The 15809-nt window shown below is 38.9% G+C and overlaps 1 protein-coding gene across 8 annotated transcripts in view; it reads left to right on the forward strand.

Moving 5' to 3' along the window:
* Positions 1–15809, forward strand: part of msi2a (musashi RNA-binding protein 2a) — a 264611-nt gene that overhangs the window by 40321 nt on the left and 208481 nt on the right. The window lies entirely within an intron of this gene.

The following is a 15809-nucleotide window of genomic DNA, read 5'->3' on the forward strand; positions in this document are numbered from 1 at the left end:
GCCTGTCATTCCAACCTCCAGCTCCTCACTCTTCCATATCTCTCTTTCTCTCTCGTTCTGTCTCTCAGGGGTTAATCATTGTGGAGATGCCACCATCCACCACCATCCAAAGAGACTGATAAGCTCTTGTGGAACTAAAAATTATAAATGCTTCCACTGTCATTGCCTGTCTCTCTTTCGCTCTCTCTCTCTCTCAAAAAAAAAAAAAAACATTCCTTAGTTTCTCTCTCTCTGACTGTTACGAATTGCATGCTACTTTACATTACTACTGAAATGGTAGTAAATGACACAATAAAATGGGTTTTTAAGTGTCTGTTTTCCACACACTTTTGGTATGAGCGCAAAACCTGCGGGAGGAGACGGGTGTGTGTTAAATATTAAGCAGCACGTTTTTGTTTAAAATGATATATCTTGAGCACCAAATCAGTCACTTTACTGGCGCAGAGACCTGGAGGGCAAAACATCCATAGAACTGCGGAACAAGACTGTCAAATTTCCATCCGTTTGTTCAAAATGTGCTAAAACCGTGGTGTTAAAAGATTAAGTTCAGTATACACATTATATACTAAATACCTAGCAAATTTCTTAAATGCTGCATAACTGACACAATTAAACCACAATAGTGGTCATCAATGTGGTTAAAGGGTAAGTTCACCCCTTTTTTTTACCTCAATAAAAAAGCCATGTAAATGTCGTCTTTTCCACTATTTCAATCATTAAACAGTGGAATAAAAAGTAAACAATAGAACCAGTGTTTACTCTTTCTGATTAGAATCCATAAGCCTCACCTTAGAATTACAGAGAAGCAACTATTAAAATGTTAATGTCATCAGATGATTTAATGAATTACTGCTTATACCTGCCAATTATATATAAAAGCAGATAATTACCCTGGGAAATTTGTCAGACTGTTATTTGTGTAATCAGGGATATTTGAAGGTCATTGTTTAATTTGATGCGTTCGGTTTAATTGGTAGTATTAGTTTTGTTTGGTTCCGCCTGGGGCGCTGACTCTAGCGCTTTGATTTTGCACGTTTCCGCGAACATGGGTTGTGAAATTTGCCTTCAATAATTTATGGCTGCGCGCTGTCTTTTGGTGACCCGAGAAGGCGGTCGGTCAGTATTATAATAGGGTTGTCTCGTTGTGGATCTGGGATCAAATGTTTTTTAACAAGTACTTTTGTCATTGAGAAGCCCGACCAGAATGAAACTGCTAATTCAAAGCAGCCTGGAGTTAGAGCCAGCGGCTCACGGAGACACTGGAACTGCCGGGGCTGAAACACACGTGTCTGTCTCTCGCAAACGCTCTCCCGCATGTGTACAGAGGCATGACCCAATATCTTGCAATAAAGCAGCCAGACTCCCTGCTGCACTCGTCTGTGTTCGCTTGCTTTATCTCTCTCTTCAGCCGTAATACACAGTGTAGGACAATGCTTCTAGCTGTCCCACCCCCTCACTCTCCTGCTCTTAGTCCAAGTCGCTCTATCCTTTCCTGATTCCACCGTCTTTCCCTCATCTCGTTTCTGTCTCTTTGTCTACTGATCCCAACACTTGTCTTTCCCTCTCCTTTCCTCGGTCCTTTCGCTCTCTCTCCTGACTCCAGGGTAGTCTCTCCTGTTCTCAGTCTTTCAAATCTCACATTTTTATTGTGCTTTAGTGTCATGACAGAAAACGGCGTATTTGTCTCACCAAAGCATTTACAAGCATAGCTCCGTACAATAGGAAATAGTCTCTCTCTCTCTCCTGATCTCAGTCTTGTCATTGTCTCTTTCTTTCTCCTCCTTTCAGTCCTGTCTCTCTTCTGCCCTTCAGCACACGCGCGCTCTCTCTTTATTTCAGAGCTCTCTCTCTCTCTCTCTCTCCTGCTCTAAGCACTGTCTTTCTCCCTTGAGCCTTGACAGTTCCCTAAAACAACAAGAAGAACAAACCGAAGCGGTTTTCCTGAGGTTTGCCAGCTTCAGTGCTCTCCGGGCTGTAAGGAGGAGAGATTCCGTGGAGTGCTGTATAATCTGACCCTGTTTGGTTTTGTTTGGCTGTTATATTAAAATTAAAATCATGTTTGGGAATATAAATGGCTCTCAGCTGGATTGTAGCACCAGAGGTGACCGCTTAGGTTTGCTTTCCTTGCAGTTTTGTGTCCTAATTTATCGTCTCTCTCTTCAACACTTGCCCTGTGGTAATATAAGGACAAAATGATGCAGGCTTTGTTTACTCGACTGCACTGTCTGATTGCTGCTCTTCATTTTGTTTGAATACAAGCTGCAACAAAATGAAAAGATCTCAGTGTTTGATTATGCTTCTCTTTCTCTCTCAATCTCATTCTTTACAGAGGATGGAGAGGTCTGCAATTGCAGTGGCTCGCTACTCCTTTTTTATTGCATTAAACTCAGATTTTTATGAACTGATGCCTAGGAGGATGCTTCCAAGTTTGGGGCACCTGTTTCCACAATGCCAATATTTCAGTACCATTGCCAGTGAAAGTGCACAATTCTTGATACCAATTTGATGGCACAACACATATTAATATGCTTCTGAACACTTCTGAATTTAAAATAGAATTTTATTCATTTGAATTTAAACAATTAAAACAATGATATTACTGACACTACTGTTCAAAATTTTGACTCGGTAAGTTTTTTCTTGTAAGAAATTAAAATCTATTAAAATGTAAAATGTAGAGTGGTTTTCTTATTGTCTTATACTGTTAGACAAATTAGTTTTGTAAAGAAATGAAAATGGTTGGCTTGTAGGTAGCGTTGTCCAAAGTACCGACTTTGGTACTTAGTCTGTACAAAAAAATGTGACACGAAATCGTAATGATCAGCGCTTAAAAAACATGTTGTAAGACTCTTCACCGATTTGCTTGCAAAGATACACATTGTTTGAATACAGGCGTCTGTGTGACTGGTCAGCTGATTGGGGCCTGCTTGAGCTTTCAGACACATCCTGTCCTGTACTTGTTTCCCACTTTCAAACACTTCTGTGTGCTTTCAAACGTTCCCGTGCGTCGATCATTGTAGCCAAACACAGATGCATTCGATGAGTGTGTGAGCACAATGGTCAGTCAGGTGACCATTGATTGTTTATGATTCTGCTCAACAGCTTTCACAGCATAATTTTTTTTAAAGGTCTCATGAACTGGCTTTATTTTTTTATACTGTTGTCTGAGGTCAACTAATGACGTTTGTGTGTTTTTTTCTTTTTTACATTCAAAAACATCACAACTAATAAGTAATGGCTATTTTCTACACTGGTTTTGAGGCTCTCTTCTGAACGCTGGGTTTGGATGGGCGTGCCGCACTGGAGACTTGGAAGTTAACACCTGCGGCTGGGATTGGAAAGCATTTGCTAATTTAATGAACTTCTGCTCCCCTGCCAGTTCAGTTCACACGAGGGAGGGATTGTTTAAAAAAAGCAAAAACCGGAATGATTCTCTCGATCACAGGGTTCGTAAACATCTTTATCAAACGAACACAATGATTTATTTCTCATCCTTCCACGATTGATTTGAATATTATTTTTGTATTACTTGGCGCGCCTGATCGGTGGATATAAGCGCCAGATGCAGACACACACACACACACCACTATTTGAGATTCACCGACCTGCCGACGGGCTTACCTTTTGGTAGCCCGTCTGGAAAACACACAGCCCCGGGACTACTATTACATATAAAGTGATCATTTTCTTGACCTGGTGTCTATAAAAAATTGTCTTTGACTAACAATGGTGTTTTCAGATCTGAAAATTACAGGATATTCTTATATTATTATGACATTTTATATATCAAAAGCTCAAGTTGATTTCTCAATTCATCCCATTTCAGTACAGACTAGGTACCGAAGTCTGTACTTTTGACAACCCTGCTTGTAGGGGTGTGAACCATCACTGGTCTCACGATTCAATTTGATTACAGTTATCACATCTTCGATTCATTACCACAATCTGTTGAATCCACAATTTTCAATATTACTGCACAATGAATACAAGCTATCAGATATATGAACTTTTATGAACCTTTTTATTTTATGTACTCCATGAAAGTACACTTGAATAAAGCAAACATCAAACACAACTTAAGTGTGAATACAGCAGACAACATGACCATTTAGAACTAGCAAGCTCTAGTAAATGCTAAAAGTGCATGAAACTGTCAAGTGGCAGATCACAGCAGCCATTGACTATCAATTCCCCATTGACTACCATATTCCCCACTATGGAAGTCAATGGCTGCCAAGATCTGCTTAGTTACAAATATACTTCAAAATATCTTCCTTTGTGTTCAGCACTAATTCATACAGGTTTGGAACAACATCATTTTCATTTTTGGGTGAACTATCCCTTTAAGTTACAATAACGGTCAGACATTTGCATGACGCACGTATATGCATGCAGCCTCATGCGCACACACACACTGTAAATGTTAAATTGGTGGGTGCATTTTTTAAAATTACTTGCTTTTGTGTTTTGCCTCCCTCCGCCATTTTACGCTAGCTTCAGAAAACGTCATTAGGCTATAATCGATTATGGTCTCTTACTGCATCAATGCAGAATCGTCTATGTCCTCATCATGATGCATTGATGCAACGATTAATTTCATCATCCCTAGTGGCTTGTAGCATAAGGTTCAGTCTGTTTTGGTGCACAGAGCAGACGGTTCTGACAGTTTGCCTGTGTGTGAGGAGAAAGAGTTGGTGGTCAGCCCAGATGGTGGCTTGCTTTCTTCTTTTCACTGGCTCTTTGCTCAGTTCCTCTCCTCTGTCTGTGATCCCTTAACAGCCAGTTGTCGTATTTGACTGGATCAAAGTGGAGGCGAGCCCTTGAAGTTGGTTTGGATGCCACACCGCTGCCCAGACGGCTAGGACAGGCTGAGAATCTCTCATACTGATGCTCTTCAAAAAGATATTTGCTGTTTTCTGTGGAAATGGGCTTCTACAGTTGCCTTTGGGGGGAGTGTGATGTTGGAAAAGAGTAAGTGCGTGTATGTGTGTGTGATGGCTTTTCCGGACTGGTCGGATCAGAGCGCCGGAAGCTAATGGAATTCTTCACTTCAAAGCAGAGTCTGCCTTCCAATCAGTTCAACACGGCAAGATTAAAGCCGACCCACATTCATCAGTTCTGATTAGACCAGCACTGTGATCCAGATGCTTGTTCTGACGGGCCGGTCGGGGTGAGTTGTTTCAGTGCCCACCGGAGAGGGCAGAGGTCACCTAGCTGTCTTTCTTCCTGGGTTGTTCTCGTCCATTCTTCTCACATGGGATTTTCTTGGCCCAGGCAAAAGACAATTTAATAGGTTTGAGCTTTCCCGATCTGTTTCTTTAGGTGGGGTAGAATATCTTAGCCATGAATCAGTAACCAGATCAGTTTAATTACAGCCAGTTACCGGCCTTCCAGTGAAGACTGTGTCCTGTTGACCTGGAGCTGACCTTTACATTCAGTTCACACAGCTCTGACTCATGGTTTCCTTTTCCACAGCATGCACTACAGGCAAGAGAGTCTGTTTTTAGCCTTGTCTAATATTGTTATGACTGGATTGTACTTCATGCTAGTCTGCTGTTTAGTAGTTATGATGTTTTGTATGATTTTTTTCATACAGTATCTTAAAATCATGTATTTTAACTGTTCTGCTCTGTAGTTTCAGCCCAAACGGAACACTTTCTTCATTTCTGTCTTTCTCTTTTGTGTTGGCGTTTCTGTAAATGTGGGGCTTCTATTCTAAGACCGAGCTAATGGGAGCAGGAAGTGTGGATCTCTATTTTTAACTCATTGTGTGTATTTGACTCCAAGGGGCTGGAATGAATCAGCTGCCGTCATAGAAGGAGAAACTTAGAATCTCACCCCATTGATGTCTGTTGAGGAGATGCTTTGATTTTATGTTTACCTTGTGTGAACTGAACAAGGTGTTTTTCGCTCACTCATGTCTCACTGTGTATTTTAGCAGGAGCAGAAATACTTTGTTCAGTGCTGGTCGCCCTTTCACTTTATCCGCGAGACGACGAATCATAAAGTGGCAGAGAATGTGCGTGCATTCAAGCTGTTCAGGTAGCTGTGTTCAATCTGTCGTTCTCACAGGCCAGCACTGAGAATTGCACACAGGAGCTCTAGCGTGACGTCGGTCCACTTTGCAGTCGTTGAGATCATTGAATCCACCGCTATTCTGGGGAACAATGGGAAAGCGAGGGCAGAAGTCGGCTGGGGTAATTAGCTGTGTGGGGCAGAGTGGTTTTAAATGGCCCAGTTAATTATTATTTAAATGGCTTTTTTCTTGCACTGTGTGACGTACCAACTGAGAGTGCAAGTGTGTGTGTGTGAGAAACCATTTGTCTCCACTCAACCCGGTACCACACTCCTCTTTTACATGAAGATGTGTGACTATGTCCCAGAATAAAATCATAACATCACGGTCACAAGCAGTTAACCCTCATTATCGTTCTCTAATTCTAGGCTATAGCTCTGGTCCAAAACCTAATGAGCTGCCTTGCTGTCTGCTGCCTACATAGACAGCTGCCTTCTAAAGCAGAATCATAACTCAAATAGAACCTGTTAAATTACAAAATTAATATGTTTTTCATAGTTAGCAACTACACAAATAGTGCAAGGAGGATTAATTATACAGTATTTAGCTTTTGACAGGAGTGAAAATGATGTTGTGAGAGATTAACAGTACTATCCGTTGTACACTTTACTTCGTTTAACAATGGCCATTTGTTTAGCTGAAAAAACATGTTTTCAAAAGACTTTAAGTAGGCATAAGAAATATATATTTTTCCCTATAAAACTAGTTGTGAAAAGTTGTGTATTTTGAAAATAGCATTCGAACTAGGACTTTTATTCAGTGTCTGCTAGTGTTAAAGGTCTCATGAACTGGCTTTTACATTTTTTTTTTATACTGTTGTCTGAGGTCAACTAATGACGTTTGTGTGGTTTTTAGATTCAAAAAAATCATAAGTAATAGGCTATTTTCTACACTGGTTTTGAGGCTCTATTCAAAACGCTGGGATTTGATGGGCGTGCCGCACTGAAGTCTTGGAAGTAAAAGCCCACGGCTGGGATTGGATAATATATGCATATTTAATGAGCTTCTGCTCCGCTGTCATATCTAGCCCCTGTCAGTTCAGTTCACATAGGGCTGGGCGATAAAATAATAACGATAATTATCACAATATTATTGTCCTCGATAAAACGATAACAACAGTTCAATAAAAATCTCGATATAATGCTTATGCGTTATGCATAATACTGCGTATACGTATTGCAGACCGGGCTTCTGGGTGCAGCACGTGCTATTGTTTACAGTCATTGACTGACAGGCTTGGAGGATCGGAGTGAAGTGGAGCAATAAAAATGAGCGATAGTGAAGAACTCAGAGCTCACGACCAGCTCAGAGGACACAGATATCTTTGACAAGTTAGTTCGCTCAACTTCAGTGGTTTGGAGATATTTTGGCGATCCCATCCGACATAAAACCGCGACGTACGTGGACAGCTTATCAATATCATAGGTTCACGTTCTCCACACGGAATTTAATTATTAAATTATCCTGCTTCTTCGAAGTTCTTCCATATAACATTGAGCCCAGCACAGCGGTAAATCTACATTCATTCACACACAGGCTTATTACCTTGTTAGTTGCGGTGGGTGACTTACAACAAGCTAACGCTAACTGTTCCAAACTATAACGTTAATCACTAAAACATCGGACTTGTACACGATCGCTATCAGAATTGTCTTTGATGATTTATTAATAACTCGGCATCTCCTGTATCAAAAGAGAAATAATGTCATCCAATGTTTAAAATGAATAAACTAGACCAGACAGCCCTTACTGGAGATCCACAAATACTGAACTTAGCGCTCTCCCTCCTTTCGCGACCAGCCCACTGTCGCTGAGGTGTGCGTGTCGGTGAGATGCACGATGCGTGTGTCTGAGTTGCACAGTGGACCTTTTTTTTTTGCCCGTTTGCATTTACTACTTACACAATAAGTAATGATATTGTTGATATACAGTGTAGAGTACAAAAATGCTGATCACAAATAAGATTTTGATAAATAAATCTACCTCAGTTTTAATAAATTGTTCACCTGTTTGGGAAGTGTTTGTCATGTTTTAACAATAAAGGATAGTTAGTCTGTTTTCTACATCTTTCACTCAGGAGCAAAATATGTCTTTAAACTTTAAAGAAATAAAGATTTTACATTTATCGTGATATTTATCTATATTGACTGATAAGGAAAATTATATCGTTAATTTTTTTGGGCCATATCGCCCAGCCCTAAGTTCACATGACGGAGGGGTTATTTGAAAGCGGCAACTGGACTGACTGATTTTCCCGGTAGGGTGCGCGCGCGTGACTAGAGCGAGAGAGGAAATGCACGCCCATAAACACTGCTCTCAGGTGCAGATCCAATCGTCCGTGAACACTTATGTCGTTATAGTCTGCGCCGCGCTCCACTTTATTCCTATGGTTGACGTCGAGTGACTTCAACGCTTCAGCACAGCATTCCGGGAAGGCAGCGCTGCATTTGAACCGATTTGAACGCAGAAATGACGGGAAGCTTCAAGGCATCGCTTCAGTCGCTTCTCAAAGTGGATTTCCACGCCACTGCTGTCACAGGACTTCACCAAATCATACCAAAGAAGTGTGTTTTTGACGGAGCGGTCCCAGCGATAAAGGTTCGGTTCTGCTTTGGAAGCAGCCGGTGAGTAAAACTGCTTCAAATGTCTGTGCTGTTGGCTTCCGTCGCATGAGTAAACAACACGATCGCGTGCTTCGTCATTCAAATGCGCTAACGGTTACTCCATTGCTGTTCTCTGTATAACGTTACACTAGTCTGACGTGCAAAACCGTTTTGCTTGCTACTGCTAAGGTCTAACGTTAGTCGCATACAATAGTCCATAAACCGAATCATGTCCTCATAAACTGCGAGTAAAGACACAAAAATGTTGACAGGCCACTAAAGAGACGGACGTCCTGCTGCTGCTGTTTCTCCTGTTCAATTTATTTCTGCCTCAGATTTGATTGTGGATCATTATCTGTATTAGCTGAGATAGCGATGGGCTTCTCCACGCTTGAGGACTTCACCGCTTTGTTCGCGATCATCATTCTTTAGCTCCGCCCACACGATACGCCTCCAGGAGCTCGTTTTTTTCCGGAAAGACTCGGTACAACCTATATTTCTTTTATAAATCTAATAAAACTAAAGACTTTTTGGAGATATGAAGGATGCAATACTACTCTATAGGTACTCAAGATTGACATGAGATTGACTGAAACTGAGTGTTTCACCCCCCCCCTTTAAAGAAAAATATCCATATTTAACACTTTATAAACTGTAATAACTAGTTTCCAACAAACGCCTGTACACATTGTTACGCGAAAGACACTACGTAGGATGTAGGAGTAGTGCAAGCGCTGATGCCTCGTTTCAAACAGCTCCTCTTCTATATAGAAATATATGATATAGAAATCCTCAGACTCAATACATACAGCCTTTTGCAGGTAAAACTAGTTATAGTTTATAACGTTTTAAATATGGATGGATTTTTTATAGAAAAATACATTTTGGTTTGTGTGAAAAAGAGTGAACTGGAGAAGATTATCCTCCTATAGATGCAACCTTGATATCCACATTTCGTATAATCTTTTTTTCAATTGGTACACATAACTCATAGTGAATGAGTAAATGCTAGCCAGTTATTGTGTGAATCTCATCATTTATGTCTCTGCTTGATGATATGATTATTTATTCACAGTATTGCCAAAATACTGACTCCTGTAAGCCTGAGGGGGTTTTGATTGACTTGGCTCTCAATGTATGTCTGACGGGCTGTAGAAGGTTGACAGCTGATGCAGGTGGATTGCACAACTGTGGTTGCTGACGGTGATACCGAGTGTCACAGCGCAGGACACAGTCAGCTCAGGAGGTGTGTGTGTGTGTGTGTGTGTGTGTGTGTGTGTGTGTGTGTGTGTCTGGGGGCTCTCTTTTTTTATAAACCTGAAAGTGTGATTAATTGTGGCATGGGGCCGGTTAGGTTAGGGCAATGACGACTTTGCCCACTGTTTGTGTTTTGTGGTATTTTTAACCATCTCTGGACATTCTTTAGGAGAGAGAGAGAGAGAGGGAGAGAGAGAAGGTTAATGTGAAAAAAAACCCCTGTCATCTATTAACTGAAAACAGAAACGGGTGAGACGCAAATGAGCATCTGTCCTTCTAAGTTGTTAGTTCAGAGCTTCTTTTGCAGCTAAATGTCGTTAATGCTTTTTTGACCAAGAGAGAAAGTACTCACTGCTCAGAGTTGCACTGCGTTTTATTGCACATCAAGATTTTTTAATCTTGCTTATGATATGACCCTTATTGCTAAAAGTGCTAAACATCAAGACCCAGAGAAGGAGAAAAAGAGGGCACTAGAGAAGGAAGAGTGATCGTTCGTCTTGAGATGAGTGCTGGCTTTTGAAAGCGGCAGTGAAATCACTCTGTTATTCCAGTGGAAACTCTTCACGCAAGTCTAATGCAGAGCTCAGGGCACTGCAGGCAGAATCGCTCTCTTTTTAGACAAGACGTGCGTGTGTGTGAGTTAGTGTGATCATCGTCAGACAGATACGAGAGCGTGTTACCAAAGATTTAAGCTCTGGAAGACCTCCAGACTCATCACACGTTGTGTGTTTAGGGTTCAGGATGGTCACAGTTCCTCAGGGAACATTTTGACACTGTCCTGATTCATCACATTAATGATGAATTGGACTTTGTGGAGTGCTTTTACCGGTAGAAGCACAGAGGCCTCGGTGAGAGGACATCTGCTTTAATCTTTGTGCACAAAATTTCGTTTTGAGGATTCCCTGGATGAGATTCGCCACAGCCGACTCTCAATGGCATGAGCAGCAGTGTTTAGTAAGGATGAACAGAGAAACGGATATACGGAGCAACCGCTCTGTGCTCTTTGAGCAGTCTTGACTGTAAGGGATATGAGTTGAAAGGAAGCCAGCGGTTCTAATGCCATTGCCTTGATGCAGGACATGCCCTGATGCTTATCACTTTAATTTAAACAGGAAGTGCTTGCCTACTGTGATGGAATTGTGCTCCAGTTACACAAAAGGACAAAATGTATATAAATGTGTATTTAACTATATTATACATTTAATTAATATTTATATAACTACAAATTAGTATTTTTGTCTACTCTCAAAAGTGTTGGGTCTGTTTAATTAATTTTTTAGAAAAAGGCTGCATTTATTTGATCAAAAATACAGTAAAAGCAGTAATATTCTTAAATATTAAAATTGAAAACTTATCTGTTTTTATTTTATTAATTTAATTTATTTGTGTGTAATGGAATCAGATCTGTAATGGAAAATCTGACATTTCAGCAGTAGTTACAGCTTTGATTTAATCCTTCAGAAATCGTTCTAATATGCTGATTTGATGGTCAAGAAATGTCTTGCTATTATCAATGTTGAAAATAGGTGATTCATATTTTGGTGGATATCATGATAAATCTATTGATTTTCATGAAATAACAGTAGAATTATTATATAATGGGGTCCTATTGCTTTTTTTTTTTTTTTTAATCATCTTTAGTGAGTGTGTAATGTTGCTGTTTGAGCTTTAAAAAAAAGATCTGCAAAGTTACAAAGCTCCAAGTCCACTCCAAAGGGAGCTATTTTTAGTAACTTTCCAAGAACTACAGGAACAACTTGTTTGGCCTACAGTGTGGTCAGTGTTACCGATTTAAATAATCTCTCCTATTTTCCTCCCCTTTCCCAAAACTTTTTTTCTTTTTTTACTTTCCTAAGACTGACAAACTTGGAGTGTTTATTTTAAACACTGTTCCTGAATATTATAACCCGAACGTTTATCTCTGCACATTTTACGGAGAACAGGAGAAGTTTTATGTTGTTGCTACAATCTTAACAAAGGGCAAATCTTTGCATCAGCTCGCCTGCTAGCCAACATTAGTGTTGATATAGTGTTCACTGTAGCATTTGTAAGAGTGTAGCGTCTCACTTTTGTAAGACTGTTCACCGCCCTTTAGGCCAGCAACACACTGGTTGCGTGGCGTGAGCGTGGCGTTTTCTATGTCTTTGCGCACCAGAAATGTGTCTGATGTGGCGTTGCTTTTAGGTTACATACAGGGAAGGCCTATACTTCATGTTAAACATAAATGTATAGCCTTCTGCAACAGCAAAGACTAAATAGGCAGTATTGATGGCAAAAAATGCTACAGAATATTTACTTCTGTATTGACAGTTGCAATATTTAAAAATCGATAATTATAATTTAATTACAATTACATCTGCATTTGTCAAAACCTAGAGACTTTTAAACATCAAAATGTCATTAATTAATATATATTCTTGTCAAAATTACAAAAACATCTTTTCTTTTTCTATTTTGCTTTTCATGTGAAAAATAGGCGTAGGGTTGGGCATCGAGAACCAGTTCTAACTTGGAACCGTTTAAAAAATAACTGTTCTTTTGGAACCGTTTAGAAAATTTGTTTTCGATTCCGATCATCGGTTCCAAACGCGCAAGTTTTGGTTTCCATAGTGTCCACCTGATTTCCGGAAGTGCTTGCTGCGTCCACTTGTTCTTGCAGCCATGGTGCACGGTAAGCGGCGCTCTAAAGTGTGGATTAATTTTACTTTTAAAAAGCCTGGGTTGACACAGTGCAACTAGTGTTGTCAAAAATATCGATACTGAAATATCTGAAACGATACGATACTCGGTTTCTACAGTATCGATACCAGCTGCGCTCTCCTCTCTGACCGACAGCGAGTTGACCTGCACTGGCATATTCTCACTCAGCCCGGTTAATCCTCTAAACACGGCAGATGCGTGTTCTGCTGGATTTTTCCTCATGACAGCGCGTTATTTTTAGTGTGTGATCGGTCTGAATTTTACGCAGGATTGCACATAATTCTATTAATCCCCGCAGATGTCTTGCTCACATCTGAAGCGCACACACACACATACCGTAATAAAGCCGCCTCTGACATACAAGTGCAAACATTGGCTTCTTTTCCCAGCTTATTATTGGTCAAATACAGTGCACATCTTGAAGTATTAACATAAACACAGTTTATTCAGTTTCTTACCTGAATGTTAGACCTACCTGAAAAAATAAAGCAGTCCATTTCATTTGTATCTTTTTTATTCTATTGTATTTGTGTTATAGTTTGTAATATGTTTTTGTTCTTATTTTATTAATGTTTACTCATCTTTTTAAATTCAATTTACCATTCGAAATCAAACCTCCATGTGCTGTGTAAGCTATTGCAACACAATTACCTGTTATAAAAAATACATTTAGTTAGTAAATATTTGTGAGATAATTTTAATAGTAATTGATCAATGTTTAAATATGAGAAAAAGCTTAAAAGCTTTATCATATAAAGTGATCTCTTCAGAAGAAATATTTGATTGCCTAGACTTTAAATAGACAGACAAATAATTATTATGATAAAAATATCTATTTAACAGTATATGCAACATTTTTCCCCCATGTGCCATGTTTTGACTCCCCTCAAAGATTCATAATCGAGAATCAAAAAGAACCGAAATTGAAAGTAAGAATTGGAATCAGAATCATTCAAATCACAACGATGCCCAACCCTTAGGGGTGTAACGATTCAGTCGTTTTCTTGATGCATTGATTACAAATCCTGACGATACGTATGCATCGATCTAGTATTTTGAATCGTGAATCATTAATTTCAGCCGATTCTCTATTTTAAATGCTAATAATCGGCTGAATCGCGATTCAATAGCGATTCAGTGCTTTAAAATAATATCTACTACATGCGTGAATTAATGAAGACGTTGTGCTGTGACAGCTGCATCATCCTCGCTCTCAGTCACAGCTCTTCTTCACAGACATGCACCGCACTTTTTACCGCCTACACCTGATTGCACTCATGCTCCGTCTGTAAATCAGGCACATTTAAGTTGCGTCCGATAGGCTACTATAGCAACAGTAGACACCGGCGCGATTTACTTTCATGATCATCATCATAAGGAAATTGTTCCGTATAAAGAAAAAAAAGAAGGCTTTTCTTTCTATTCCATGAAGAAAAGTTAGGATTAGCTGGAAAAGTGCCTGATATTTCCTCTCCATGGAGGCATTGCATGTTTAATGCCTGGACCACTTTAATAAGGTTGTGTGGCCATTAACAATATCGTACACAATAGTTAGCATTATCTAACAATACTTTTAAAGCCCTTTTAAATCTTGGCTTATTTAAATTATACAAATGCCATTTTACATAGGCTATTAAAGTAAATTGTGTAAACCATAAAGTAACAATCTAAACTAACATTAACAATGGACAAAGTTTTTTTTTTTTTTTTTTTTTTTTTGGTTACACTTTACAGTAAGGTTCATAAGTTAACAATCTAATAATGAACTGCACTTATGAAGCATTTATTTATCTTTGTTAATGTTAATTTCAACATTTAAAAAATCTTGTTAAAATGAGTTAATGCACTGTGAACTAACGTGAACAAACCATGAAGAGCTGGATTTTTATTAACAAAGATTAACAAATAATACAGTAACAAATGTACTGCTCATGGTTAGTTCATGTTAGTCAATACATTAACTAATGAAACCTTATTGTAAAGTGTAACACTTTTTTTTTTTAGTTTTTTTGGTAACACTTTGCAATGTTTCATTAGTTAATTTTTAGTTAACATGAACTAACCATGAACAACAGCTCTGTTCAGCATTAGTTCATCTTTGTTAACATTAGTTAATAAAAATCCAGCTCTTTATGGTTTGTTCATGTTAGTTCATATGTGCATTAACTAATGTTAGGGCTGGGGGATTTTATTAATGCATTAGTAAATGGTAAAATAACAAAGATAAATAAATGCTTTTTAAGTGCACACTGTAAAAAATTATTTAGAAAAAAAGTTACCTGGTTGCCTTAAAATTGAGTTCATTGAAATTAAAATGTTGAGTTAATACAATTAACATTTTTTGAGCTTCGGCAATCGTTATTAAAATATTATTAAAAGATTTTGTAAGCATATTGGGTAATTGTGTGTTTTATTTCTGATGACGCAGTGAAACATGCCAAATAGTGCTATTTTCATGATTTATCACATTTTTTATGTGGTTCAGATAGAATAATATTTTGAGTTTCTATTTATTAAACAAATTTCCTTCATTTTATCAACTCAAATTTTTAATTTCAATGAACTCAAAATTTTAAGGCAACCAGGTTACTTACTTTTTAAAGTTAAACCAACAAAAACAACCAAAATGTTTTACAGTGCAGTTCATTATTAGTTCATGTTAACTAATGAACCTTATTGTAAAGTGTTACTGGGTTTGTTGCCCACTCTCTGACCTCTGAAGGCCGCTGTGCAATTCTCACACTGAATAAGACACTTTAGGGGAAGCATTTTAATAATCATATGTATGCATATAAGAAAATGCATAATCGAATCGAATTAATCAAATCGTATTTATTTTTAATGTGAATCGAATTGTTCTGAATAGGCAACGTTCTTGAATTCGAAAACCTATGAATCGTGAATCGAATCGATTCGCTGCCTACCCAAAGATTCACGGCCCTACCAACCTTAAATAGGTGTCTGTTCTATTTCTAGCATGCACGCATATTCGGCTAGGCTCGAGCCGTGCCTGAGACGCCGTGTCACACAGGCAAGCCCTAACCTGATGGGAGCCGAAATAAAAAACGGACACGCCACACAGCTGACAGGCTCATGCCACAAAGCTTGTTAACCAAGGTTTTATGATTGATTTTACTGTTTGTATTCACATAGTTTTTAGACAAATATCATGA

This window comes from Pseudorasbora parva, chromosome 23 (assembly GCF_024679245.1).
Source record: "Pseudorasbora parva isolate DD20220531a chromosome 23, ASM2467924v1, whole genome shotgun sequence".
Classification (NCBI taxonomy): domain Eukaryota; kingdom Metazoa; phylum Chordata; class Actinopteri; order Cypriniformes; family Gobionidae; genus Pseudorasbora; species Pseudorasbora parva.